At 45.0% G+C, this 24,720-nt stretch overlaps 1 long non-coding RNA gene across 1 annotated transcript; it reads right to left on the minus strand.

The window, feature by feature from the left end:
* Positions 1–228: 228 nt before the first annotated feature.
* On the minus strand, positions 229–22,834 carry LOC117804057. The gene is made up of 3 exons (XR_004628245.1): positions 22,732–22,834; positions 18,873–19,008; positions 229–341 (listed from the first exon to the last, which is right to left on the minus strand). It is a non-coding gene; the product is annotated as an uncharacterized LOC117804057 (long non-coding RNA).
* Positions 22,835–24,720: the final 1,886 nt, after the last annotated feature.

A 24,720-nucleotide genomic window follows, 5' to 3' on the forward strand; every position in this document is an offset into this window, starting at 1 on the left:
AATGGGGTGATAATAGTTCTCACGTCTTAGAATTGTAGTAAGGATCAAATCAGTTGCTCCTCTGAAGCACTTAGAACACTGCCTGGCACGTGTAGACTATATAAACATTTGTTAAATAAAGAGCAGAAAGGAAAGTAATGTCCAGCTCTAGCAGCCTCTGACCCTCAGGTACCAGAAGGAAGTGACAGTTTGTCATTGTGTTGGACACTTGGTAGATCTACCTTTTTGATTTTCTTCGAACTTCCGCCCCTCTGGATTGGCCGTGGATTAATTTTGAGTACTGAACGCAGCTTCCTCTTCTCCTCCACGTAGGTGGGTCCCAGGAATAGACTGGAGAGGCCCTGGAACAAAGAAGCCAAATTCAGTGATACTCACATGTGACAATGAATGGGGACAATTTTAGTTGTCGCGACTGGGGTGCTGTGCACCTGGCATCAAGTGGGTAGAGACCAGGGATGCTGCTAGACACCCGACAACACAATGGTGGCCCCCATGACACGCAATGATCCAATCTCTGTGGCTGTAGGTGCAGAGATGGAGAATCCTGACCAAATCTGACCTTGGCTCCATGTTGATAAGATAGCGGTTTTCAAGATGCATTTGGTCTCTTTTTTGAGATACAGAGTCATCAGAAACCAACAAGCCTGAAACACCCCATGAATGCTCTCTGCTCCCAGGTGAGGCTCTTTGAGCTGAGCATCTCTTGGCGTTTCTTCTTTTAGCAGAAAATTCTACAGAGGACAGTTGGTGGGAATCAAAAATCCATCAGTTCTCATTTTACCAGGCATTTAGGAAAATAACTTTTCTCCTGCAGAAGAAATTACATGAATTATATTAAAATCGGCGCTAAGGTAATAAAATTACATGCTCAGGACTCTTCTAAAAAATTCTCTTTGTCTGGCAGGGTAATTTGAGTGCGGGGAAGACAATCTCCCCAGCCGCCACACTTCCACATAAAGATGGAACAGAGGAAATTGGCTCGACCATGCTCTCGCTGCATGTACCATTCTGTGAAATTCCAATTTTTCTTTCTTTTTTTTTTTTTTTACATCTGTAGATTTAATCACAAGGCAAACTTTCTGATGCAGATCCACGAGAGGAATACTTCGGGGTTGTCTTAAAAATGCATAAGAGGCAACTTCAGATCACCAAATTACAGTGCTTGTGTCTGAGACAGGGGCAGACACCTTGGAACTGGGCAGGAATGGGCTCTGATGTCATGTGGCTCGTCCTCGTGCTGGGTGCGCGTGCTCTGCTGGTTTGAAAGGACATGTATAGAAATGCACATGTGATGAGAAAAAAAGCCTTTAGCTTCTAGTGCGGTAACAATTTTTAGCTCCCAAGGGGGAAAAAAAATCCTTGCTTTAGTGTATGAGAAAACTAAAATGACGGGAGAAAGCGACATCTCTGCTTAAGATTCCCAGTAAAGGCTTAAAGGCAAATTGATGCGAGTGAGGCATTGGCCAAGGCCCAAAGGGATGAGGCTGGCAGGGAAGGGGAGCATGCTTGATGGAGTCCAGAGAGGGAAGACTCTGGAGACAGGAGTCCCCGCTGGTGTAAACAGTGGGGCCTGAGCTTCTCGAATGGTCGATCTCAAGTAGGGGTGGTCGTGCCCTTCCAGGGGTCATGTGGCAGCGTCTGGAGAGATTTTTGGTGGTCACATGTGGCAGGAGGGTTGTGTTCGTGCGTGAAGGTCGGGGGTCCTGCTAACCCCCTACGATGTGCGGAACGGCCCCCACACAAAGGCTTCTCTGGCCCAAAACACCAAGAAAGCCCAAGTTGAGAAAGTGTTTCAGGACTTGTGCAATGGGAGTAAAGGTACAGCTCTTCACCCGGTGGTTCTCAGTAGGAAAGACGGCAGCATGTGGGAGGGTGCTTCTTACCAGTGGCGGCTGTCTTCACTGTGTACTGAGATCTCTAGGACAGCGCCAAATTTTCTTTCTCTACCTCATCTACTATGGTCATAGAGCTCTTCCTAATATGCAAATCTGACCCTGCCACTTCTTTCCTTCAAAGCTCTCTGTGGTTTTCCACGGACTCGCGTCATGTACCCAAACGGATCTTTGCAGTCTTGTGTTTCAACCCTGCCCTTTTCCACTGCAGTGTCCGTCAGGAATCCAATACACTCTTCTCCCACCTCCACGCCTTTGCACCCGCTGTTCCCTTTCCTAAACCTGCTCATCACACTTCCTCACCCAGTCAGCTCCTGCTTGTTGGGATGGCCTCAGCCTCCATGTCACCTCCTCCAGGAAGTCTTCCCTTATTTCTTCACCAAAGAGAAGGTGCCTACCATCTGTGCTCCCACAGTGCCTTCACGCTTACCCCATCCCAGAGCTTGTAATCCTGTATCGTATGTGCCTTTTAAAATTTTCCATCTTCTCCCTAGGCTGTGAGTATCTTGCTCGCTGGTTCTATTCTCAGTGCCAGTAAAGTACTTGACCACCTAGAGTACCGTTGAGTAAATATTTGTTGAGGGAGCGAATGAATAAATGAATCAATGAGCTCTTTGAACATAGCTGCTTCCAGCAGAAAAGAACTCACTTTGATTTCTCTCTCTTCTCCTTCCGTGGGCCGCTGTGTTACGGTCATGCTAGTGGACGATGGTCCACAGGGAGAAGTTTGTTGAGAAGAGCACAGCAGAAGGTCGAGATACTCTTTAACCTTGGCCGATGGCCCTGACATAACACAGATGGAAGTGTCCTTGCATGGAAATAACCTTTTGCCTCTAGAGTGAATTAACTGCTATTTTCTGGAAAGTATATTAGTCAGAAATAGATGAGAGCTTACTGAGTTGTCAGTAGCTCTGGGATTGTGTGTGTGTATGTGAGTGTGCGTGTGTGTGTGTGTGTATGTGTATTTCAGACTATTTTTCATCGTGTGTTCATGTGAATTTCACTTTCTCTGCTACGTAATTACATTCCTGGAGGACAGGACCAGCCTCTGCTTTATCTTGGAGGACCCTGGCTGTCTTAGCGTATCTCATCAAAGTGCCTAATGAGGAAAGCTTCCAGGTCAACATCTCCCCATCAGAATGTGCGGTGACCCCCATTTTTTACAAATGAGTAAACTGAATATTCGCCAAGAGGGTAACTGTGTCCACATAGCAAGTTAGCAACAAAAGCAGGACTCAAAAAAAAAAAAAAATGGCGTAGCTTCATTGGAGACAAATTATAGAGGCTGCGATGTCTTTAAATTTAGAAAACAAAGTTAGCTCCTGCCAGAATTTCAAGGCAGTTCTGACGTCTTCTGAAAGCCACTTCTCCCGTCCAATTTTATTCTTAAAGTAGGAAGCAAAAGCTCGCAGGGACACTCTGGTGCGTCTCCCCTTCCATTTATCAGTATTTTTGCCTCTCATTATACCCATGGCCTAGTTTTCTGGGGCTCTTTAGATGTCAATGAGCGTATTACACTAGGTATTGTCCTTGAAACTTTTTGAAGTTCTTCAGGCATTATGAATGAGGTCTCAAACCCCAGCTGAGTGCCACCAACTACTTTGGCTCTGCTCTATTTCCTTAAGAAATCTAAAGGATGGCATTCCCATCTTCCAAAGCAGAATCTGATAAAGAGAGGCCGCCCTCATACTGAGACATTCCCCCCTCTCTCAGAGGTAGCAGAGAAGTTGCTAAAATGGACTTTAATTGTGTAAGATGCCAGTGTCTTCTTACCAACAGAAGGCAGGCTGGTAGCTAAGGAAGGACGGAGCATGATTTGGGGGAGGCAGGACCACTGGTGCTGAACCTGGGGAAGGTGTGGGTGAACGTTCTGCGTTATATTTCCAGGCTGCGCTGGACAGGGAGGCAGAAACCAGCCAACCAGAGCTTTCTACATCCTGGGCACACAGCAGAGGGACGCTGGATTCTGTGTTTGGATCCATATCTCTGGTTATGTATGGGGCTTTCAGGAGGGGACCTGGGTCTGTGTTGTCTCTTCTGCTCTGGGCTTTCACCAACCCAGTATAAACATGGTTAGCAATTCTCGGCAGAGTCCCTTGAAGCTGTTTTGGCATCTTACAGGGTTGGAGGGAAAGATGGAGGGAGTTTAGCTCCAAGGTTTGGAAGGGAGTGTGTTGTGCCAAGGGCTTGCTCCTGAGTGGGTGGAGTGGGTTCATGAAATCTAATTTAAGGGACTCCAAGAAGACCCACTCAAGCCCCAAAATACCACCCCTTAAGACTTGGAAAATGTCAGCTTCAGCATCCATCCCCATGTGTCCACCACGTCTTTCTACAACTTCCTGTGAGGGGGCAGGATGTTAAGTCTATAACGCTCCCACGAGGGCAGTTTCCTCTGGCCAGCCTTTCCTCTCAATTGTGGATAGGGGGTGCTGGGGTGCAGAACTGAAGCCAAGAGATGCAGAGAAGTGGCCTTCGCTGCTCGTGGCCATTGGAAGCTCCTTCAGCTGCCTCTGGGTTTCTCTAATATACCAATATGCATAACCAGTGTTGGTGTTTCAACAAGTTGGGGGACAATGCAAGGTTGTATTCCTTTTGACATTCAACTTTTTAAAAGCGGGGCATCTGGAGCTAGCCAGTGTGGACTCACATCCCAGCTCCACCATTTACGAGCTCCATGACCTTGGATAATTTACTGAACCCTTTCCATCTCAGACTCCTTCTGTGTAAATGGGAGCACTTATACCATTGGCTTATCTGAATGATGAAGTTAGAAGTACACCTAATAACACACCTTTCTCTTCTAGTGCTTGCACATAGATGCAAAAAAGTCATTATAACAGTACAATGATGGGAGGCAAAGGAAAGAGCTTCTGATAACAAAGCCAGACCACTTTGAGTGACAAAATGAATGTGTATTGGATTGTAACCCCAAGTGTAAAATAAATATCCGTGAGTCCACACTATCATAAATTAGTGATTGAACAAGTAAAAAAATGGGGACTAGAGACAAATATCCTGTACAGAAGAATTCCAAATAGTTTAGGTAGACAGTCTATCCTCAAGGAGGCAAGAGCATAGCCCACTTTTTAAGTATGGGTGGCACACAGTGACTTCCTTCCAAGAAGGACAGTTTAAAGGGGGAGGGCACTTCCTGCGCAATGGAGAAATCTGACAAAGACTAGCTCAACCAGCCGATCAAGGTTAAAATCAACAGTGATAAATCATGCTGATACTATTTGCCCTCGATGTGATGGGATAGAAATGGGGGTCTATGGTAGTCTTCCTCCCCCAAATCCAAAACCCCAGTCTAATCAAGAGAAGAACACCAGACAAGTCCCGAGAGAGGGGAATCCTACAAGATATGTGATCAGTATGCCTCAAAACTGCCGTGGTTATCAAAAACAAGGAATGTCTGAGAAACTGTCATAGCCAAGAGGAGTCTAAGGAGACGCTGACTACATGTGCTGTAGTATCTTGGATGGGATCCTGGGACAAAAAAAGGGACACTAGGTAAAAATTAAGGAAATTTGAATAAACCATGGACTCTTGCTAATAATAACGTATCCATACTGGTTCATTTACGGTAATAAGTAACCAGACTAATCGAAGACGCTAGTAATAGGGGGCACTGGGTTCAGGGCGTTCTTTGTGTTGTCTTCTTAAATTTTCTGTAAATCTAAAAATGTTCTAAAAAATTAAATTTTTAAAAAGTTATTGTCATTATTATTAGTTCTTCTCTGGAGTTCTTTCTCCTGTGAGAATTTTAAGGCTCCCCTTAAATTATCCAAGAGTTCAATCCCAGTTGCTACCACTGTTGTGAAACAAGAAGGCCTGTTCTTTTTGGTTGTGGTTAGTGTGGCCCCCACGTGGTACAACTCGGGTGATCCGGCTGAGTTCTGGCTAGATGCTCATCTAGGGGAATACATATTAACTCGGAAAACGGCAACCGAGCAGTCTGACAGCACCCATGGCCACCAAGGAAACGCGTGTAGGTAAACCAGCTTCCAGTCCAGGCAAAATCGATCATTTCTTTCCCTGCCTGTATACATCTTGGCTGAATTACTCATCACATTGCATTTTCATTATTCATCTTCTCTGCCCATCTGTGGACTCCCCAGTGGAAGAGGGTTTTCTCATTTATCTTTGTACTTTCAGGACTTCATCCTAGCCTAGCACAAATGACTCAAAAATTGATGATTGAGTGGAAGTTTAAACTCACAATGCTGAAACCTAATTTGCCTGTGCCAAAACCGAAGAGATGGTGGGACAGATTGTATTTTCCAAAGATGCCGCAACAATAGCTCCCCTCCCACTTGCTCTTTCAGTGCGACCCTCACACTCATCGTAGCACAGGGATGTCTGTGCCCCTTCCCCTTGAAATGGGTGGACCTTTGGGACTGCCTTGACCAAGAGCAGAGCATGCTGCAGAAGTGATGCGTGTGAGTTTTGAGGTTGTGTCATAAAAATTTCACGTACTTCTCTGTCCTGCTCTCTTGGAATGCTCACCCTTGGAACCCAGCCGCCATGTTGTGAGCATGCCCAAGCACGGTTATGGAGAGATACCCATGGAGAGGAAATGAGGTCCTGGCTCACATCCTCAGCAGAGCTTCTAGCTGACGGCCAGCATCAAACTGCCAGCCATCTTGGAAGAGGATTCTCCAGCCCCCAGCCAAACTACTCCAGCTGATGGCATGTGGAACAGAGATGAGCCCTCCTATCATGCCCTGTCCAATTTGTAGATTCATGATCTAGTCAACGGCTATTGTTTTAAGCCACTATGTTTTGGAGTGTGTTACGCAGGAATGAATAAGAGGAACAGATGGATAAACAAAATTGTCAGGTGATTTAAAATAAGACTTGTGAGTTATTTTACCTTCCTTCCCATCTCATGCAAAAAGCCTTCTGACACTGGAGTTTATTTTTACCATCAGTGGGACTGACTGAGGCGGACAGAGTTACATTTGGAAGCGAGTAACCACAAGGATCTAAAAAATGATAATTAATGCATTTATCAATCAATTAATTCAGCAATTATTTGAGTACCTGTTGTGGTCTAAGCCCCTGGCTAAGTGGTGGGATATGTCAGTGACTGAGCCAGACATGGTTCTCTGTCTTCATGAAGCTTAACATTCTAGTGAGAAAACTAAATAATCAAACAATTATTTTAAATTAACAATTAATTTAATCACTGTGGTTGAAAGAACTGAAGAATATTTATCCTAGAAAATGGCTTTTCCAAGTGTCTAAGGATTGTGCTGTGATTCATGCACATGGCTTGGGCTTCCTCATGGTATCGTGGCTGGGAGGCCGCTCATTTCATACCAATGCTGTTCTGTGTGATCCCATCCCTTCCTTCCCTTCCCTTCCCTTCCCTTCCCTTCCCTTCCCTTCCCTTCCCTTCCCGTCCCTTTCCTTTCCTCTCCCTTCCCTTTCCCTTCCTTTCTCTCTCTCTGTCTTTCTTTTTCTATCTATCTATCTATCTATCTATCTATCTATCTATCTATCTATCATCTATCTATTTATCTAGGAGAGAGAGAGAGAGCGAAAGAGAATGTGCGCAGGGGGAGGACAGAGGGGAAGGGGGAAAGAGAATCTCAAGCTGACTTCATGCTGAGCATGGAGCCCGATGTGGGGCTCGATCTCATCACCCTGAGAGTGTGACCTGAGCTGAAACCAAGAGTAGGATGCTTAACTGACTGAGCCACCCAGGCGCCTCAGTTCTGTGTGTTGCTTTTCTACACCCCCATCCACAGGTGAGCTCCCAGCATGATCCACAGTAGGTGACTCTGTCCCCTGGCCAGAGGTGATTGGCCCTAGGGCAGACACCTGACTCAGGCAGAGCCAATCACATTCTTGGATCTGTGGATAAGGCTTGTTAATGGTAGTGCTAGAGACGAATGTCCGGGGACTCCTTCTGATAAAATTGATCCTGAACCTGCTTGGTTCCTGCATTCTCTGAAGCTGATTCTCCTCCTCCTTTTCCTTCCATTTAGCCAACTCTTCCTCCTGCCTTTCCTCCACCTCTTGTTCCTCCTCCTCCTTCTTGATTTAATCAGATACCCTAGGATCTTTCCAGTTAATTTCCTTTTATGCCAAAGCTTCCCAGAGTTGGTTTTTTTACTCACAATAAAACCAAACCTTCAACTATTACAAATCCAAGAGGGATTATCCCTGTCTTTTAAGACTTTCAAAGGATAGAACTACAAGACCAAGGAACAGAAGCCACAGTGGGAGAAATTTCAGCTCAATACATGAAAGAACTTTCTAAGGGCTGGTGACATACACAGAATAGAGGTGGCGAGCTTCATATTCTTGGAGGTTTCCAAAGAAAGGCTGGTCATCCACTTAGATGTATTGTCATCTAGAAGACTGAAGCATTAATTCGAAGGTCCAGCTGGTTAATGATGACGATGATGATGGCAGCTAACAGTTTTGTGCACTTCCTATTTCCCAGGCACCATAATAAGTGTTTAACAGGCATTATCTCATTTTTTAAAAGGTTTNGCTAACAGTTTTGTGCACTTCCTATTTCCCAGGCACCATAATAAGTGTTTAACAGGCATTATCTCATTTTTTTAAAGGTTTTTTATTTATTTATTGGACAGAGATAGAGACAGCCAGCGAGAGAGGGAACACAAGCAGGGGGAGTGGGAGAGGAAGAAGCAGGCTCATAGCGGAGGAGCCTGATGTGGGGCTCGATCCCATAACGCCGGGATCGCACCCTGAGCCGAAGGCAGACGCTTAACCGCTGTGCCACCCAGGCGCCCCAGGCATTATCTCATTTAATCCTCACAAGGTCATTCATCCGATGGGGCAGATTTAAACTTGTACTTGAGAACCCACGAGCTATGCTCTTTAGTCTTAGGTGAACCTTATTCCACTCCAGCCCCCAAGGCTCATGGGATTTCAGGTCCTTTTCCTCACTCCACATCCCAGAAATGGCCCCCAAGTAAAAAGGGAAAGCAAAAACCTTGGGTAGGTGGGCCCTGAGTAATACAGAATATGTCACACGAAAAAAAAAAAATTCAGGCATCCTAGCTAGACACACTAGATTCAGAAGATGGTAAAAGCAAATGGTCCTCAGAGCACAGTGAGTCCCATACAGGTGTGGTCACTCACTGAATATATCCACCTGTGTTGCTGGATGTGTGCTCTTCTTCTTTGTTTTAAAGAATTTATTTATTTATTTGAGGAGAGAGAGAGAGAGAGCATGAGGGGAGGGGGAAGGGGCAGAGGAAGAGGGAGAAGCAGACTCCCAGCTGAGCAGGGAGCTCAATCCAGGAGGTGGGGGGGGAGGTTTCGATCCCAGGACCCTGAGATCTTGACCTGAGCCCAAGGCAGATGCTTAATCAACTGAGCCACCCAGGAGCCCCTCTTCTTCTTTTCTTTTGTTACACCTTCCAATTTGAACATTTACCTGAATCATTTCTACTCTTTCTTTTCTGAACTCGGTAAGCTTTATGATAATAATTATTATTGTTGTTTTGTTTATCTTTGCAATGCAGAGCCTCCCTCCCCGTTCTGAGTGATTCATTCTGTGTTGGATATTGCTGCTGACAAAGGGCGTGTTTGTGTGGGGGAGAAGATTTGAATTGCCAATAGTCTGTTTGATGACTGTTTCCCAGAAGCAGGCATGATTAAATTCAGCAGAAGTTTCTTTTAGAAATGTGCCTTAAAAAAAGATCCCCAAACTCTACCTGATCATTTATCATTATTTTAAATCATAGGGAAAATTGAAGGTTCCTATCATTTCCTTAATTGAATAAAGGAGACAGACTTGGAAGGATCCTACTGAACGCTGAACAGACTCCAAGCTCCTAATTAGAGCATTCACCTGCAGAGTTCCCTTTGCAGAGGTGGCTCAGAGCCCTGCTTCTCTCCCCACCTGTCCCTGACGTGCTTCTGCATGCCTAGCAGGCTAATGCCGAGGCCAACCCAATGCGAGATTCTTTAATAGAATACTTAAGCCCATTCCTGTTGTGGAGGGAACAGCAGATCTTCTGAGAATCTTTCGAGCTTTTCTTAAGCCTATTATGATGTTTCCAAGGAGATGTAGTCCAGCAGAAGGCAAAGGGTGGTTGTTGTCTGGTGTTGGGACCTTGTTTACTGAACAGGGTTTGGAAACTCATCTCTTTATTATTCACCTCCGCTTTCCAGACCAGGTGGTGCTTGAGTTTAGGGAGGAATTGTGTGCCTTCCACGTATTATGTTTCTGAAACTCCCAGCTTTGTGGCCTTCAAATAAGGATTTTCAGAGAAAGAGAAGTGGGTTAAAATCTCCAGACCTGAGGGTTCTGCTGGCTTGTCATATAGACACTGGCCCCTTAAAGACTGGATGAAGTTTGGGTCCCAGACAGGGGATGACGAATACATCTGGGGGGTCCCTGGATGATGTTGATAATAATAGCTAAAACGTACTGAGTGCTTAACTATAAGCTAGGCACTGTGTTGGGGAGGGAGAAATACAGGTTAATATTGTGCTTCCATTGTTAACAGAGAAGACAAAACCAGGGTTCTCTCCATCCCTGAACCATCAAGAATCTTCTCTAGCCATAGAGAATAAAATTGTGGCTACCACAATTCTGGTTACATTTGCTAGAACCACAGGGCAACTGTTTTTAGGAATATGGACACCACTGAATCAGGGGGCAAATAACACAACAGATTCCATGACCCTGGGGACGTATCTTTTTTGTTTTTGCTCACTGTTGATTTTTATTACCTAACTTCGAGCCTCTCGTGTAGAACCGGAGTCAGGAAACTTTTTTTGGAAAGAGCCAGATAGCAAACATTGTAGACTTTGTGGGCCATGTGGTCTTCCTTGCAACTATTTAACTCTGTTCTTGTAGCGCAAAAGTAGCCATCGGCAATAAGAAAACAAAGAGGTGTGGCTGTGTTTCAATAAAACTTTACTTATAAAAGGAAATGTGTTTTGAGGACCATAGTGTTTGCTGGTTCAGAGACGGCACAGGGTAGGTGCTTCATGAATATTTGTTGAGAAAGTAAATCTAAAGTAGGTCCAATAAATGGAACTGGAGACACAAAACCAATCTTTACAAACAGTTTTTAATGGTCAATACCTGATTCTTGAAAGCATTTTGGAAAATATTAATAGTACATTAAGAAGAAAATAAAAATCATGACCAAAAGATAGCCTCACTTAATAATTTGGTGTCTTTATTTCTTTTTAGTCATTTTCTTTGAATGCCTTTCTAAAATTCAGGGTCAGCAACTAAAATTTTAACGTATTATGATATGCATTTGCTATGTTTTATGGAAGGTGACAGATGAAACTGGCTTCCTTTGGGATGTATCAAAAGGGGCAAGTCTTCTGTTCCTGGGGATCGGAAGATCACCCTGAAGTCAGCCCAATCACCTCTACCCCGTGACATCCAAAAGGAAGATTTAATTAAGAAGCTCAGTAGAGTTTTGGCATTGAGTGCTGGGTTGCTTGTGTGTGAGGTAACTTATCGATCCCACACGGGGCATTTCCTCTCTGGTTCAAGCTTGGGAGTGCCTGGGACGCATCTGCAAAGGCCAGAACATTCTGAGAGGGTGTTACTTTAAAATGGGCCAAGAAGGGCTGTGATGAATAGTTGGGCCATAGAGTTAATAAACTGGGGTGAGAGAGAGCCATTGGGACTTGTTTATTTCATGATATGGAGAGCAATGATCTTCCAGTCGCCCTCCCCCAGTACACACACACACACACACACACACACACACAAACACACACACACAGCATGAATCATCCTTGGGGGTGTTTGACCTGCCCTTGTCTGATATGATCTCATAACCTCTGTTGCTGTACACAGTCAGTGCTCTGCTCACCCCATCTCTTTCCACCACTGCCCTGTCTCTGCACACACATCATCGGCCCTTGTACTTACAACCCCAAGATCAAGAGTCATATCCTCTGCCGACTGAGGCAGCCAGGCACCCCTGTGTTGCTCACTTTCGGAAGCCAGCAAGCCCATGGTCATCTAAAACAGTACTAAAGGATGCTAAGAAGCGTCTAGTGCTCAGAAGACCTCTAGAACTGCCAGGCAAGTGATGACCACCTCTTCCCAAATCTGGGAATGGGTAACCAGTAGCAAACCCTTATGTTTTAAAACTCCAAAATGATGGGTATTTGGTGTGATGGGAAGAGAGGTGGCCGAATCATGTGCACGAGGCACATTTGATATGCGTCCATCTGGGCTTTTGCTATTCTTGACGATGACTACACAGAATTCCACCCCCTACCCTGAACACCTCCTCTGTTCTCCTCAAAGGCCTATGACGGCCATTTACCAAATATGCTGTACCGTGTCCCCTTTGAGCAGCTGGATGCTCCATCTGGGAGCCTCCCTTCCACACTGGGAGGGAATGAACACAGGGGAAGAAAGGGGGAGCGGTGAAGTGCCCATCAAGTGCCTTGTCCTCTCTCTTCAAGCCCTGATTTATTCCACCCAACAACGCTGTTAGTAGACGGAGCATCTATATATTATGAATTGGGATGGGCTCTTTTTGTTGACAATGACATTTCCCATGGCTGCGTCTGCCCCTTTTAAAGCACTTGAAACAGTGCCTGATACAAGGTAAGCACCATGTAATTGTCAGCTATTCCTCTCCTCGCTGCTGGTGTTCCTTTGCTCAGCAGGGCTGTGGGAGCAGCAGCGTACTTATGAGCATCCGCTGTGGCCTCAGACACACTTGCATTTGAGTCCCAGCTCTGCCTTTATAGGCTGAGCTCTCTTGGGCATGTGATTTTCCGATTCCTAGTTCCCTCACCTGAGAAATGAGGGTGATGATAGAATGTCCATAATGGAGTTACTGTGAATGTGCTCAGCCCAGAGGAGGGTCATTCTACAAGATCCTGGGCTGGCACAAAGACCTTTCGCTAGCCAGAGGTGTTTGCCAGCTAGCTCTGCCAGCTGCGGAAAACATCTGGTCAACTATTCCTTCTGTAAGTATTGATGGAGTGTCTTTAATGTGCTTGCTGGTGTTCTGGGCACTGGGGAATCAGTTGAGAACTTACACCCCAGTTAGGAAGGAAGTAATAATAAACATGTCAACAAGTAAGAAAAGGAATAAATAATTTTAGACAAAAATGAGCATTATGAAGGAAATTAAGCTGGATGGTATAAGAGTAATAGGAGGCAGACAGAGGAGGGCAATATTAACAGGGCAATCTAGAATGAGGGATGCCACTTGAGATGAGGATGACGAGAAGGGCCGGCCAGAGAATGGTTTGGGAGCAGAGGACAGAGGAAATAGCAGGTGCAGATCTGAAATGACTTTCTGGCTAAAGTCCCCATTCACTTCTTTTTTATTTTTTTAACGTTTTTTTTTTATTATATTATGTTAGTCACCATACAGTACATCCCTGGTTTCTGATGTAAAGTTCGATGATTCATTAGTTGTGTATAACACTCAGTGCACCATGCAATACGTGCCCTCCTTACTACCCATTCACTTCTTAGTCCCCACATTCTCCTCTCTTAATAAATGCTAGCCTAACAGCGAAACACTCTAGACCAGGTCAGTCTGGGGATACCCAAGTTCCAGTGAGGGACTTGGGGATGAATGGTGATCTTCAAAATCAGCGAGTGCTGTTTGGGCTGCCGTTTAATTTTGGAAAGTCCTTCAGCCTGTGCTGGACTTCTGTCGAAAACCAGAGCCTTATTCTCCCCAAGAAACAGCCCCAGATGTGTATGAGCACAGATAAGTCTGAGCTCTGCTCCCTTCTAGCAGGTGAGGTAAGAAATCCATTAAATCATTCTGTAGGCTTCATCCCAGGGAGGGTCCAAGCTTCTGAGCCTCAACTGATGTAGTTAATGATCTAGAAATGGACTGCAGGGGGATTTATTCATTTAGTGAGTGTTTGTTGAGCACCTTGTATGTGCTAGGCAATCATCTGGGTAATGGGAGGGGGAAGATGAGCCACATGTATTGCTTGCTCTCAAGGAGTTCATTCTCTTGTGGGGAATCAAGTCATGGTTTTCACAGCTACTGGTTGTTTGGGTTGGGGCCATGCTGCTTCTTATCTCTGGGCCTCAGCTCTCACATCCCTCACTCCAGCAGGTGATGGGTGGAGTCTCCCTGGTACTGCAAGATCACAGGTGTACATGGGAAGCCAAAACAGGGCTGCACGACTACTGCAGCAGCAGAATCAGTGCCAGTGGTCGGAGGGAAGTCTTTTGGGAACGAGAGTCAATAGAATCTTATGTCGTTTATAAACTTGCCTATGGATTGAAACAGGTCTGGCTTCTTAATTAAGGAGAAAAACCTTCTGCCATGCTCCCTGAGGTGGATTCTCTGGTCTTTATTTTTTAAGTAAAAAAAAAAAAAAAAAAGGCATAGTCTCTGAACTTATGTAAGTTTCCCATCAAATTTCCCATTGGATTTGGAAACACAGTTTTATAAGTAAATTGAAAGAGAGGCTGTACTCCTTAGGAACCCACATGAACTCACTACGCAAAAGCCATTCACTGTTCATCCGACAAATACATTTGGAGCATATCTCATGTGTATGTGCTTGATACCGTTTTAGGCACTGGGGATACAGCACTGAATAAAATTGTTAAATTATTTTTTTTTCATCTCTCATGGTATTTACATTCTAGAGGGAATGGGAGGGAGTAACAGATAATAAACAAGATAAGTAAGTGAACGATATAGAGAGTAGGATGATGGTAAGTTATGTGGAGGAAAAGCAGGGAAGGGAGTAGGGATGCTGTGCTTTCTTTACTTGTTTTGGGGTTTAAAAGGGTCCTCAGCTTGGAATGAGGACTGACTGTTCAAGGATCATGGAGTCTCTTTTTGGTGTGATGAAAATGTTTTGTAGCTACATGGATTCGTGGTGGCTGTACAGCATTGTGAATGTACTCAGTGAAGTGAGCAGCACATACAAAATAGGTAATTTTATGTTACGTGAAAGTTTACCTCATAAAGAAAATGCCACCAGGGAAGGACTTGAAGAAAGTGAGAGAGTGAGTCCTTTTTTTTTATTATTTTAATTTTTTTAGACGACTCCATACGTGAGATCATACTTTTGTTGGAAATTTCTGGTGGCCCGCATCTGCTGGGGTTACCCACGATGCAGGACCAGTGCTACATGACCCTACAGTCATGGCCAGGGTTGAAATAACTCTTTAAGTGAAGCAGGGGGCAGCCTGCCCCAGCAGACACTCACAGGGGTCTTCTGAGAGGAAGATGAGTAATCTGACAGGTTGCACCACTACCTAAAGGAATGTATAAATTGTTGCATGCAGCTTGACCAAATTTATTTGTGTGTACGTGTCTCTGTGTGTTTTCCTGCTACTGAGTAGGTGGGAAAATCATGAAAAAGACCAGATCAGTGATAAAATAATCTGCATTTTATCTGTGTATCTGAGGAGTAATGTGTGAGACCCCAAATCAGTTCTGTATGTTCACTATTTTGGAGAGGCTGGGGAACGATGACAGTCCTGAGCTCCTATAAGGTTTACTAACAGGTTTATGTCCTTAAAAAATTAGAATCTCCAAGCTCCCAGAAAGTACAAGAAAAATTGTTTTGGTTGTCTAAATAGTAATAGGCATGTTGGGGAATGCAGCAATCAACTCTGGCTCCTTTGGGGGCAGTGGGGAGAATGGGGGAGGTTACTTTGTTTTCATCCACCACTGATAGAGATATTTCTCTGGGTAGCATCTGCACTCACCAAACTTCTGGAATGTACCAACAACCTGCTGTGCTGTTTGGACCAAGACCACTGTCAGGAAGTGAGACATATAAGGACTGTCTCGTGGGAGGGTGTTTTTGCTCAACTAAATTCCTGTTGAATGTATTAATGTGTGGGACAATAACAAACCACCCTACACTCTTAATTTCAACAGTAAAAGTATCTTTGCACAAAGACCCAGATGCAGGTATAATGATATGACATTGTAATGGGAAAATATTAAATACAACCTGTTTGTCTATCAGAAAGCTGCTGAAAAAATTATGGTTCATCCAAATAATGGAATAATATCATAATACAGTTGACTCTTGAACAACCCCGCAGGCTTAGGGATGCCGACACCCTCGTGCAGTCAAAAATCTGCAAACAGGGCACCTGGGTGGCTCAGTTGAGTGGCCGGCCCTTGATTGCGGCTCGGGTCATGATCTCAGGGTCCTGGGATTGAGCCCCTCATCGGGCTCCACCTGCTCTGCGTGGAGTCTGCTCGAGATTCTCCCTCTCTTTCTGCACCCCCCAAATAAATAAATAAATCTTAAAAAAAATCCACAAATAACTTGGGACTCCCCCAAAACTTAACTACTCACAGCTCACTGTGGGCCAGAAGCCTTACCAATAGCATAAGCAGTCAACATGCATTTTGCATGGTACGTGTATTATATGTACTGTATTGTTACAGTAAAGGAAAGAAAATGTTAATAGGAAAATCATAAAGAAGAGAATACATTTATAGCACTGTACTGCATTTACTGAAAAAAAATATCTCTCTATTAGTGGACCCACTCAGTTCAAACCTGTGTTATTCAAGGGTCAGCCGCACAGCTGTAAAAAAGGATGAAACAGATCCATGCATACTGAAATAAAACAATCTTTTGAATATATTAGAAGACCTCTGTATAGAGTATGCTTCCATTAGTATAAAAACCAGCCTGCGTATTTCTGTCGCTGTATCTCTGTCTGTTCGTACACCTACACTTCTACCTTTCTAAACCCATGTTTATACCTATCATGTTTGATTTAAAAAAAGCATATTTTTGGCGAGATTTATAGGAATCAAATACCCATTGTTGCCTTTATGGAGAAGAACTGGGGGTGGGTAGGAAATTGGAAACAAAAGGAGAATTACCTTTCATTTGAAATCTTTTCATTCTATTTGATTAAAAAAAAAAATTTGCGGATGCCTGGGTGGCTCAATTGGTTAAGAGTCTGCCTTTGGCTCAGGTCATGATCTCAGGGTCCTGGGAGGGAGCCCTGCATTGGGCTCCCTGCTCAGCGGGGAGTCTGCTTCTCCCTCTCCCTTTCCCTCTACCCCATCCCCCCTGCTACTGCTCTGTCTCTCTCAAATAAATACAATCTTTAAAAAAACTATTTGCAGATATTACTTAAATTATTGTTATTTTTAAAATTAGAAACTATTGGATTGAAACACTTGTTTTCCCGATTGAAAAAAAAAAATCAGCCACACACAAACACATAGTGCCTGCAAGAATTTCACATAGCGGCTAGAACACATATTTGGGGGACAGACTGTCGCGGTTTGAACCCTGGCCTTGATACTTAGTAGCTGCGTAGCCATGGCCAAGGCATTGAACCTCGCGGATCCTCAATTTCTTCCTTTATAAAATAAGAATAAAAACAGTAGCTACTTTATAGAGTTGTGGTAATGATTAAATGGGTTAACATATGTGCAAAGGTCTCAGAGCCGTACCTTGCACATACCAAGCACTCTGAGCGTGCTTAGATCATCGGTACAGTTCAGTAAGGCAGTGCTACGTCGAGGATGGAGACTAAGTTCAAGGAGGTTGGGTAATTTGCCCCAGTCATTCAGGGAAGAAGTGGTACAGCCGAGGAACTGGATTCTTTGGGCTTCACTGCTACCCACTTGCCCTCCGTGATTATCTGCATCTTGAATTCCCTCCCTTGGTGGCCAGTTTTCTATGGATTTCCAGTAGTCTGTGTGTGTTGGGATGATATGTGGAAGGTGGGGCTGAGGGCAGCTGTGCCAGAATGTGGGGTTGGCTGAGGGCGTGTGTTGTGGGCAGGGGTGGTGGAGAGGAGACTGGGGACTTGGAAGCCTGGCCTGGCCTTTGATGAGAGAATGGGATTGCTTCCTCTTCTCAGGGGGCGAGGGAGACAGGAAGCAGATGAGACAGAGCACTGTGATGTGTTTCATTATGGGGTGTGTGGGGAGGGGAGGGACACTTGGATACCTAGTTCCACCATCTCCTGGGCCTTGTGGATACAAGTTCAGGGATAATAGGTGAATCATTCACCCACCAGGCAACTGGAGCTTCCAAAATAAAGTATTCTTCTTCCTACCACTTCTGACAAGTGCCTCTGTGTCTCTGTAGTCGATTGCAACACTGGCCATATGCTCTTCTGGTCAAGAAGTGCAGCCCATTTATCTAGCCTTTGAATCAGAGATGTCCATATGATTTGTTTTGGCCAACAGAAAGTGGTAGAAGGGACAGTGCCCGTTCTGAGCCTAGGCCCCCTTGCAACTTCCTCTTAATATTTTTGAAACCCTCCACCACCTGTGAACAAGCCCAGGCCAGCACAATGGATGATGAGAGACAATTAATCAGAGATCCCTGTTGTCCCTGATACAGCCCTGCCCATCACCAGCCACATGAGTCCAGTCAACCCAAGCAGCCCCAACTGACCATCCACTGAATACGGATACACGCAAAACCCCACTTGGGATCAGCTAAGCCAGCGGAGGCCAGAGGAACCTCCCAGCTGAGCCCAGGCCAACCTGCCGAACCATCACGGAACAGTGAATGAAATAAATGGTTGATGTTTTAAACCACTAAGTGACGACGTCATTTGCTACATAGACACACTGATAGACGGACCACAGGGATGGGTTAGCAAAGCTCAAGTGGCCAAAACAGCCAGGAGAATCCAAGGCTTAGTTCTGAGAATTTTGATTTTGCATCTCTGACATCTAGTCAAGATTTTACGGGATAAGGAGCACTTTGATGTTAGAGTCTACTCGTCTCTTGTCATTGATTCTTCAAGTATGGCAGACTTTAGACCCAAGAAAAACCTGAACCCGAGCCTCTTTCAGCAACCCAGGGAAGGGGACAGTGTGGGTGGTTTGACCTGGTGGTTTTCAAGCTGTGGTTAGCTGCTTACAAGAAATGACAGAGTTGGGGCGAGGAGCTGGAGTTCCAGAACCTACCGTCCCCACCAAACCCCCCCAATCCCACCAACTCTAATCAGAGCATACTTTGTTTATATATACATTGATTTAAAAATATATATTTCTGTGTACTCACTGTGTTCTGGTCAAATATTTCCTAGACACTCTGCATGTGGGTTCAATGACAGAAAGACTCGTCTGGTTGAAAGAAGTTGGAAATCCTCTGCCAGGTTGTGTTTTCTGGGTCCTTTTCAGAAGGTGGAAGCATTTTCCTGGAAAGGTAATTTTGGCTATAGGTAGGAGCCATCTGTGTGTCTGCCAGGAGGCTGGCCTGGCTGGAGGAAGGACCAGGGTGGACCCCCTTGAGGTGGGGGTGGGTGGGGAATGCAGGACAGAGATTTTGAGGCATCTGATTGGCTCCCAAGGTCCCGCCAGGGTCCCCTCCACAGTTGCACCCTTGTGGGTCAGAGGGAGTCTTGAGCCCCAGCTCCTGGCCCAGCCCTGCCTGCTTCCTGGCACTCTTCCTGCTCCTCCCCCTCTGCACACCCAGAGTGTTCCTGCTGCCAGTGGCTGTGGCCAGGACAGAGCAGGCCTCCCTGACAATGGGGATGCTGACTGCTTCATTCTTCCCTCTGCTCCCCTCACATGCACGTCTTCTCCCCAGGGCCTGCTGTTGAGCAGCCTGGCCAGAGAAGGAGAGGCCTGCCCTCCTGCTCCCTTTGCTTTCTCTTCTCTCATCCATTTAGTGACAGATGGTCTGTGTTCTCTCCTGTTGGGTCTTGCCTTCACACACAAGGGGCAGAAGCTGGATAAGGATTCCGGAGATGGGGCTCAGGACACTAGGTCTGGGCTTCCCTTTCCTCAACCGTGAAGAGAAGGGGTTAGTTTTTATTTTTGTTTTTGGTTTGGTCTGGTTTTAGATTCAATATATAAGTGACATCATACCATATCTGCCTCTCTCTGTGTGACGCATTTCACTAGGCCTAAAACCCCCAAGGCTCCTGGTGAGCAGGGAGCCCAATGTGGGGCTAGATTCCAGGACCCTGGGATCATGACCTGAGCCGAAGGCAGATGCTTAACCGACTGAGCCACCCAGGCACCCCACTTAGGTTGTTTTCATGTTGTGCCTACTGTGAACAATGCTACAGTGAAAATGGGGAAAAATGTACTGTTCTTCATCTTTTTTTTTTTTTTTTTTGATCTATGTGTGACAGTGGTCGCCAACTACACTTCTCAGGTCATCATTTCACAGTATATATAAGTCAAGTGACAGTGAGGTACACGTCACACTTCCACAGGGCTATAGGTCAGCTACAGCTTGGTCAAACTAGAAAAAGAAGAAGGCGCTGGCCCCAGGGCTCCCCAAATTCATCTGGAGCCATGTGCACTGTTTGGTCGCATCAGGATGAAGCCTGCCTGAGGTTCTAGCCAGAAGCCTGCTCTCTCTATGTGACAAAGGAGATTAGCAGGTGTTTGGCAGGGGTTCAACACAGAGCAACACCAACCTGAGATGTCATTTTTACATAATAAGGATTTCAGAGAATTGAATGGGAGATGAGTTTCCCCTTTTGTGAATCTGTGTTTAAATGCCTCCTTCCCGTCCGCGTAAAACGACTAGCGTCTTAGGGACCTAAAGGAAAACACCGGACCCTATGGGACCTTCGATCTAAACTTATCTAATTATTTAATATCTGCACTCCATACTTCATCAGAGTCATTTAAATCGCCCTTGTTCTGTGTGGCACTGTGTCTGTCCCTGGCCAGTAATACCACCAGAAGCACTAAATGAATTCGGAAGTTGATCATGGGAGGGCTCTGCAGCTCCCGCATGAGCTTTCTGTTTCTCCTCCTGTCCACCTTTGTTCCTCTGACTTCTACGGAAGTCACGCATGGGAATACAAGCACGTCGATGTTACATGGAAGGGGCTTAACTGTTCTTAGACCCTGCAGTGAAAACGCAGAAGGTGTAAGTTCAACAGCACCAGGTGCTTTGAGACCCAGACTGCTCTAGAGGCTGGGGAAGCAGAAGTGAGAGGGACAAAGCGTCCTGCCCTCACAGAGCCAAAGGGGTAGCACACGACAGAGAAACGAATCAGTGGTGAGGGCGCATGGCACAACAATGGCCTCCAAAGTTGTCCACGTCCTCATCACCAGAACCTGCGATTATGTCGTGTCACATGACAGGTGGGAATTAAGGGGGCTAAGCAGCTGACCTTAAAACAGGGAGATAGATAATCGTGAATCATGCAAGTGAACCCAATGTAACCATAAGGACCCTTAAGGACCCATAAGGACCCTTAAGTGTGGAAGAGGGAGGCCAAAATTCGGTCAGAGAGACAGCATTATGAGAAATACCGACTGGCCATTGCTGGCTTTGAAGATGGATGGGCAACAGGAACGAAGGAAAGCTGGAAACCACTAAAAACTGGGAAAGCCAAGAAAATGGATTTTCCTTCAAAGCCCCCGGAACAGAACATAGCCTCACTGACACCTTGTTTTAGCCCACTGAGACACGTTCCGGACTTCTGACCTCCCAACCCGGAAGATCATAAATTTGTGTCATTGAGACCACAAACTTTTTGAGAGTTGCCTACAGCAGTCACAGGAAACTCACACAGATCTCTCGATTCCCCCTCTCTACTTCAGCGATCTCTTTCTTTTTCTACTTTTGAGAGCAGAGCAGTAACCTGTGATCTTCAGGGGTCTTGGCCATTCTCAGGGAGAGGCTGGACAATGTGTCGCTAAAGGAAACAGGAAGCAAACCTTCCTGTGTTTTTCCAAACAACAACAACAACAACAACAACAAACAAAACCCAAAACCCCAAAAAGACTCCCACATCAAACACGGATCCAATCTTAAGTGGCACTTGGAATCTCATTTTCTATCCCAGTGCTGTAGGCTCCCCCACTTAAGAGCCTTGCCATATGGCAGTGTTTTTCTGGGCTCCTGTGATGCAGACAGCCGTTTGACAAAGGCCGCCTCACTGAGGGTGCTGGGGTGTGCTCAGAGGTCTGATTTCAAAGGCCTTGAACTATAGCACCTCTGGTTTCTCCAGGTGCCTGTAGCCTATGGAGGGGTTACCTGCTGAGTGACCCATGAGAGCAGGGATGGCATGGTACCAGCCCCAGAGTTAAGAGGGTGGAATTCCTTTGTACTATGACTTAGATGTCCCTCCTGCTTTTTGTTTATTCATAGAAATTTTAATACATTTGTATTGTGATATATAACAGATATTCAGCAAAGTGAAAATAACCATACGTGTTCAGCTTCATGTAATACCACCCAGCAAACACCTGGGAAACCATTACTCAGGCGAGTGAAATAGAATATTTCTGGTATCCAGAAGCCCCCTTGTGCCCCTTTCCTATAACTACTCCCTCCCTCCTTCCCAAATGCAACCACTGTCTTGCCCTCTCCCATCTTTTTCTTTTTCAAATTTCAAAAACAACATCGTGAAAATTCAAACAATGTCAAAGTTAAAGGTGAATGATCATGTGGAGTCATTTCTTGTTAATAATTCCCCTTTCGATGAAAATTATTATGAAATAGTTCAAAGACAGTGCTATCTATAATAATACAAGTGACAGCTGGTACCCACCAACACGGCCTAAGGAATGAAACATGATCAAGGTGATTGAAGCCCCACGTGTTCCTTTTCCTAATCCCTCTCCTCCCCCAAGCTCGGTGTTTATTAACTCCGTGCATTTTGTTATATTTTTGCTACCTAGTGATACACTGTTTAGTTTTCCATATTTTCACACCTTATCCTACTGTGCATGTTGTCTTTTGCTCCACACTCCTTGTGAGATTCACCAGGTCGATACGTGAAGCTCTGCTCATCCATTTTAAAATGACTTCAGCCTCTTTGGATTTTTAAAAAGAAGGAGGAAATCTCTTTCATCTCTGTCCTATCCCCAGTCACTGTCATCAGAGGTAAAGGGAGGGAGGGGTTCGGCACATAGAAGTCCCCCTCTTTCTCTATGCACGCACATACCTGCAAAATCGGATCCTAAGAGCTGATAGGAGCCCAGGCTCTGGATCGGAACGCCAGCTCCGTCATGTAGCAGCTCTGTGACCTTGGGCAAGTTTCTTCCTCTCTCCAGGTTTTATTTCACTCAACTCTAAAATGAAATGATAAAAATAGCCATATTAAAATGTCGGTGAGCAGATTCAGTGAGATGATAGATGGTAAAGTTCTTACCTTAATAAGTGCCTGTATCAGGTGCTCAGTAAATGTTTGTTATTGTTGTTACGCTATTCTATAACATGCTTTTCCTATTTAACAATTTATCATGCCATCCTTCCACGTTTGTAAATATAAGACTGTCCTATAATGGGTAAACACGCACCCACGTACGCGCGCACGTGCACGCACGTGCAGCGTGCACGCACACACGCCCGCGTCTCCTCATATGCGCACGTGCACGCACACATGCACGCGCACGTGCGCCCACCCAGTACCTATAAAAGAAGTCTTGCTAGGACATTCCCGGTTCGTGATCAGTTGCAACCTATTTCGTTGGTCCCTTCGTAGCACCTCCGGCTTTTCCCTTCTGTAACCAGAGGGCCAGGCAGGTTGGAATACATTCATCATACACTGCAGGAGTTCTTAGCCATGTATGACAACCCTAGTCCCCGCAGTCCTCTAGACAGAAAATGATGGATTACTCAAGTTGGATCGAACATTTTTTTCCTACTGACCTCTCACTGATTTTCAGCATTTCTTTGATTACAAATGTAGGCAACAAACCCCAGGAGAAATAGCAATTCCTGTGACTTTGTCACCGTTGGAAATCGTAGCTATTTTCATATCTCATTTTAATTGTTGTGGAATCTACAAATACCCTTCAGGCTCATCACTTTTCTTGAAATTACACTAGTTTTTAGACCCACTGCTAGGTTTTTTTTCCCTTAATGTGCTAATAAAAAGTAATGTGTTCTGCAAACATATTGCTATATCACAAGTTTGTTTTAATATTTTCGTAATACATTTCAGTATGATTACTCTTTGTAGTCCAATGTATCTTGTTTTCTTCATTTAAAAATTATTATCCTAAGAGTCCAGAGTCTTCACCAAATTGTCAAAGGGACCCATGCTGCTAGAGAGATTATGAACCCCCTTCATCATAAAGAGGAGTCTAGAGCCAAGAGGAGAAGTCTTGCCTTTGTCACTTACTTCTTATGTCACCCTTATGTTCCTTTCACTTTTCAGGACCCCCACTACCTCATCTGTAAAATGAGGGCATCGAACTTCCTAGCTGTTCTGTGTCTAAAATCTTCTCCAGCTTAGTTAGACATGCTATATTTTCTAACTGATCACATTTTCTAAGTATAGTCAAAATTTGCCATATTTTTTGGCTGCTCAGAATCTGAGGTCTTTAGGTTTGAAGGAATCTTCCAAACGATGAGGGATAGTCTGCTTCTATGCACAGAAGCTGGAAATGGTGGGTACCTGCTTTTCTAGTCTCCCTGGCAGTGACCCATCAAATGACTCTATACCCAGCATAGACTTTGACTCAGAAACTGGTGAAGAAGGGGACCTTGTAGAATTTATCCTGGAGAGAAGAAGCAGCCACTTCCTTATTCTAGATGTGCAATGGTTGCAATTCTAGGGGCCACATTGGGATTCCCTGTTGATCGTGCTGGGCATGTACAGAGTCTTCACTGGAGTAACTCTAAGAACAAATCTTCCACACCGTGACTGGCTATGCAGCCTTCCAATCTGTAGTCTTCCAGCCCTGTTGGAGATAGAATAAACTACCCAACATCCTTTAAGAAAACTTCTTCCTTCTTTAAATAACCAGAGGGTTTCTCTTGCTTATAATATCAATTTTGGGCTTAACGGGTATGGTAAGGCATAAACCCCATCGTTTTGGGAATCCATGTCTGAGATTTCAGACTCTGAGTTTCTCTCTCCTTTTTGAAAGTCCCAATTAGTATGTGTGTATTATTTCCACAGCAAATGAATAATGGAGAATGATCA

The sequence above is a fragment of the Ailuropoda melanoleuca genome, chromosome 10 (assembly GCF_002007445.2).
Source record: "Ailuropoda melanoleuca isolate Jingjing chromosome 10, ASM200744v2, whole genome shotgun sequence".
Lineage (NCBI taxonomy): Eukaryota > Metazoa > Chordata > Mammalia > Carnivora > Ursidae > Ailuropoda > Ailuropoda melanoleuca.